We start from the raw sequence: 6000 nt of genomic DNA on the forward strand, positions 1-6000 counted from the left end.
AATCGGAAATTTATAAAATATCTCAACGAAGGAGCCGTGTTTTCAGCATAGATAGGCATCGTACTAATTGGATATTCACATTCCTTAACATTATGTGGTTACAATTCCATAGTAGTGTTTAGAACGTCGAACTATGAATATATTCCTGTTTTAGAACAGTTACAGTTATAGCAAAGATAAATGAAAAAAAATATGTTAAAATCGTTACATTCAGTGTAATACAGAAATAATTCATAAAAATACGAAAACAAAAAAAATGGGTGTGTCAAGCCTACGCAAGACAGAAGTGAAACTTCTAGTATTCTTCTCTCTCTCTCTTTTCATTTCATTCTCTCTTTTTTTCTGTCTATTGACATATTTATAAGTAGCATGTGATAAAAAAAATTAAAAGTTATAAAAAAAGAAAAAAAAAATTAGTTAAAGCGGGGATCGAACCTCGGTTCTTCACGACCACAGTCGTGCGCTCTGCCTGTAGACAGCGAAGATGAGTTAGGAGAGTGAGTTAAACTAGGTATATAATATTTACACCTTGCTAATGTTTTCAGTATTATTAGGGCTTTTTTATACTAATTTTCATATATTTATTGGCAGGTAGAGTAGAAATTAATATTGTTTAGCGTTTGCCAACGACCATACCATGTTGAACACACCGGTTCTCGTCCGATCACCGAAGTTAAGCAACATTGGGCGCGGTCAGTACTTGGATGGGTGACCGCTTGGGAACACCGCGTGCCGTTGGCCTATTTTTTATTTTAATTTCATGTTTTTTTTATTTTTTTATCATTACTATAATTAATAATATCATAAAATTCTTTAACTTTTCAAGTATGCTACAGGCCTAAAATATTACTTAGTGGATTGATATTATGGTCAACCATTGAAAAAAAAAATTCCTACAAACTTATTAATGTAATTACGATCTTTTTCAAGCGCGTATGTAATGATTATTTTTATCAACCTCGCACACACCTTGCTAATTTTTTCAATATTATTAGGGCTTTTTTATACTAATTTTCATATATTTATTGGCAGGTAGAATAGAAATTAATATTGTTTAACTTTTGCCAACGACCATACCATTTTGAACACACCGGTTCTCGTCCGATCACCGAAGTTAAGCAACATTGGGCGCGGTCAGTACTTGGATGGGTGACCGCTTGGGAACACCGCGTGCCGTTGGCCCATTTTTTTTTTTTTTTTTTTTTTTTTTTTTTTTTTTTTTTTTATTTATTATAAATTTTTAAAGATACAGGTATATGCAGTCCCACAAAGCTGTCACACATGACGGCTTGTCTGTAGGTTCTACAAATAATATATATAAAACATTTTTAATTTTTAATACATGTATGACACAAAATTATACAATAAACAATATCACAAAATAATATATATCAAAGTACCTACCTATATACAAATTATTTAGGCAGGTACGTTGAGATGTTCAGGAATACATCAATAATAATGTTCAGAGATACATTGATTCGTCGCTTATTAGCCAACGCTTAGTGTTTTTGGGGCAGGGTCTCTCATTATTCTGAGGTTTAAAATAATTATTAAATTTATTGAAAATCTCTGGTATTAAATATTTAAGCGTTCGGCTTCCATACTTATTTGTTACTCTTGGAATAATGAGGCCCTTATTTTCAGTGAATCTTGTTGTGTGATTATGCACCGGTTGCTTTTTATATTTGCTATCTCCCTCATTATCCATTTTAATAATGTACCAAAGAAGACCCTTTATTGGAAGTAGGCCCTCAGAACCATACAGTAGTTTTAGATTACTTCTTTGTCTGTAGATATTCGGTGGTACAATTTTTTTTATTATAGCAATTTGTAAGTTTTGTATATATTTAATATAAATATTGCTTGAGTGCCCCCAAGTTCGTATGCCATATCTGAGTATGGATTCGACCATAGAAAAATAAATTATTTTAAGAGTACAATGAGGCAAAACAAATTTCAGTTTATAAAAATTACTTGCAAAAGATCGGAGCTGGTTACAGATTTTAGCCACTTGTTTATCCCATTTAAATTTATTGTCTACTATTAGTCCCAGATAAGTATATTCGTTAGTAAAGTCAATTGTTTCACAGTGGCAAATATTTTCAATTTTTCTATGAATACATTCAGAATTATGAGCAATTATTTTGGGTATATTCCATATTCCCAGGCTTGGTGATTTTACATACATACATTTTGTTTTTTTAACATTAATAATTAAACCAACATCATGAGCCCATTTAAGTAGCTCGTTAAAGTCACTTTGCAATTGTTGAATAGCTATGATAGGATTTTCATTGGATACTACAAGTGCAGTATCGTCAGCAAAAATGAATCTAAAGGCCTTTTTAAAGAGTTTTGACATAACAATAACATATATAATGTACAATTTCGGACCTAAAATTGATCCTTGCGGTACTCCTGATTTAATATGTCTTCCTTTACTCATATCATTTAAAATCTTTACGTTCATTTTTCTATTAGTTAAGTAGTTTTTAAAGAATGAGAGGAGTTTACCCCGGATTCCAATGTTTTCAAGAACCTTAATTAATTGTATATGGCTGAGAGTGTCAAAAGCTTTTGAGTAGTCAATAAAAAGCACCAGTACATGTTTTTTAGAATTAAGTTGAGAATTTATAAAATCAGAAAATTTTTCCAGCAATTTATCACAACTTTTTTTTTTCTGGAACCCGTACTGGCATTCATCTATAATATTCAAATTATTCAAATATTTATCTAAATTTATCGAAATATATTTTTCTAAAATTTTTTCTAGTGCCGGGAGAATAGAAATTGGCCTGTAATTGTTAATTTCGGAGTGATCTCCATTTTTGAAAATAGGTCTTACAATGCTATTTTTTAATTCATCGGGGATGAGGCTAATTTTATGTTTTTTTTCATTTTTTTATCGTTAACATCATAAAAAATTTTATATCATTCTTTAACTTTTCAATTATGCTACAGGCCTAAAATATTACTTAGTGGATTGATATTATGGTCAACCATTAAAAAAAAAAAATTCCTTAAAAACAAAAAAATAATATTCCATGGCCGAGAATCGAACTCGGATCAACTGCTTCGAAAGCAACTATGCTGACCATTACACCACCAACGCCAGTTGTCGAGATGAGCTAAGAAGCATTTATATTTTACTTCAAAACTTTTACTACATCAAATGAACTTTAATCGGTCCCGCATTTTCGTTTCGGTCATGAGTTGGTTTTACTCCTCGAAATTGCATGACGCGCGTAAAGAAGTTTCACTTCAAAAATAGTCGATATAACCATCGTGACGTCCTGTCAAGGATACCAGAGGATGTGGTAATGCTAAATGGCAGAACGGCTGTGGTAATTGTAACATATCTATATACATCTCCGGGAACTAGCTCAGAATAATATTTAAATAAATTGCAGTTTTATACTTACCTCGTATATTCTGCCTTCTCACCAACTCGGGTCGCTAGGGTGGGGACAAGGGAGGTAAATTTAATTAAAAACATCTCTTACGCCCAGAAATACGTCGCCGGACGGAGGAAAGCATATCTTGCAAAATCACTTCCTCGAACTCGACTGTAACTACTTCATCCACCGCCCAGCATCACATCGCTGGGCGGGGAACGAGTACTTCACCACCACTCCTGTCTCGGTCTCTTCTCTCTCTCCCGCCTCGGTCTTGACTGTTCATCGTTCCTGAGCTCGTGGGACCTGTCGCTTTATCCCGCCCTTCTCACTTCTTTCCTTACAACCCACGTCTATCGACACTTTATTTATAACAGTGGGATACACAACTTATAATTCAATTTTATTTGTGACGAAATTTGATTCGTTACATAATGCCAAATGGCTGCGCTCGTGCCCTAATGATCAGAATACTGAATCCGTATCATGAAGTTAATTTATTTAAGGAAACCATTCTTGAATATTGAGAAAAGCCATAGCCGTTCTGTGATGGACTGAGGTCACATCAGATAGAAGATACAAGCATGGCAGAGACATCTATCGGAAAAATCTTCAAATTGCAGGGAACTATAAGTTTCAGGTAAAGGATTTCCTACTCGGAAGGTAGATGACGGAAGCAGAAGGAGCCAGAGGCATAAATCAACTATCTATAGATTGATAACTCCGCCCTCTTTCCATACGTTTGCTTTGGTCAAGTTTTAACCTTAGATCTGGAAAATTTGAATACACCACGCATCGCCGACGTCACACCACACCATCGACAAAGGATAGAGGAAATTTAAAAAAAAAGCACAACCATAGACAATTTAATTCTGCTTCGGAACCTACCTAAAACCCAATTCATTAGCCTAAAACATAAGTAAAATGTCACCCAAGACCACAAGGTCCCATCTGACAAAGCCCTGTCCTAAGAAAGAAATGACCTTTAAAGTATCTTCCTTTACTATTTTCTCAGAACAGCGTTTTATCAGAAGGAAGCTGAAAAACAAACTCATAATAACATGTACAATAATTTTATTTTTTAAATATAAACATGAAATACAATAATATAAGCACAAAACACATTTAGAAGGTGAAATTACTGTATCAATATAAAACTAGCTGTTGGAAATGATAATTATTTTCTTTCAACATCCAACGGCTATTGAAAAAAATATTGTCAATAAGGCAGTCAACGATTCAACCTACTGTCTTAGCTGTATTGGCGTCTAATTACATTATTTTTGTTTCCCTCCTACTTATCTTATTACTTAAATATTTATACCTTTCATATATAAATAGTTAGTATATAATACTTTTTAGTTTTAAAAACTTTATATGCCTTTTAGATATTTTTAACTTAGGAATAGTACACAACATGAAGAATTTAACAGTGTAAACAGAAAAGTAAATTTAACAATAGGTTATTGTTTTAACAATACATATTGGCACCTGATAAATAAATAGGGTATAATAATAACAAATAAAAACACCAAATACAAGAGTAAAATTTAAAGAAGGTGTTGAGAGAATATTCATTATGATGTCAAGTATGTAATAAAAAAGTAGAACTATATATAAACTAGACATATAAAATAAACTAATTCGACTATTTTTTTTATTAACACTAGTCGGTGACTGAAAATGGGCTGCAGACTAATACAGCCAAACTGAATAATGTAAACGCCGCATCAGAGAATATTTGGCTTAACATTACAAACGATAACAATATTTGACTTGTATATTTATTTTTTCGTTATTATTCTACTACTCATATAGAGATGTCAATAGAAAATGAATTGGCAAGGATACACCACAACCATACAATGGACCTGATTTAATGAGGAGCATGGCGGTACTACGATATTTAAAAGACGCTTATAGGAACAAATTGTGGTCCTAATTGGTTTTAACTTATTAAAATAAATTAGTTATGACAACCATTTCTTCCTATATTTAGCATATTTTAAATGTCGCAGTACTGCCATTTTCTTCATGGAGTCAGGTCCATTGTATGGTAGTGTATCCTTGCCAATTAATTTTCTATTGACATCGGTACACCATGCATTGATTATAAATGGTACAGTAATTTTGATAATGAATTGAATGTTCGTTACAATTAAGCCAATCAAAAGATATATATTTGGCAATGGTTTCTTCAATAACGGGCACAAGATATAAATTTTTGCAATTATAATTCAGTACATACTCGACGACATAATGAATTTCAAGAGCGTTGATAGCAAATTTCTCAGTGGGATAATTTAAGCAAAACCTCTCTGTGGGACGGTATTCGCTTGCTAGGATTGAAAAATTTATGGGATCATATGGGTCACCTATGCAAGATATTTTACATCTATGTTCTGCCATCCCCTGTGCAGCAAGAGCAATGCTGCTGGTTGCAGAGAAGACATGACTGGGTCCTGCACTCATTTCTGGGAAAAAATATATCTGTGCAAAAACGGGCGGTCCGTTTGATAGATTCCCCAATCTTAACAAGCGGACTGCAATCTTTAGAGCACAGGCGTCAGGTAGGTATGCTGTCCTTGTTCTATCGGTATTA

General features: G+C 33.2%; 2 non-coding genes across 2 annotated transcripts; both read left to right on the forward strand.

Annotated features, from left to right (window-relative positions):
* Positions 1-622: 622 nt before the first annotated feature.
* Positions 623-741, forward strand: LOC149414010 (5S ribosomal RNA). The gene has a single exon (XR_016304172.1). It is a non-coding gene; the product is annotated as a 5S ribosomal RNA (ribosomal RNA).
* A 322-nt stretch (positions 742-1063) lies between these two features.
* Positions 1064-1182, forward strand: LOC149414011 (5S ribosomal RNA). The gene has a single exon (XR_016304165.1). It is a non-coding gene; the product is annotated as a 5S ribosomal RNA (ribosomal RNA).
* Positions 1183-6000: the final 4818 nt, after the last annotated feature.

The sequence above is a fragment of the Hesperophylax consimilis genome, chromosome 20 (genome assembly GCF_061612785.1).
Source record: "Hesperophylax consimilis isolate HC1 chromosome 20, BYU_Hcon_1.0, whole genome shotgun sequence".
In the NCBI taxonomy this organism is placed as follows: Eukaryota; Metazoa; Arthropoda; class Insecta; order Trichoptera; family Limnephilidae; genus Hesperophylax; species Hesperophylax consimilis.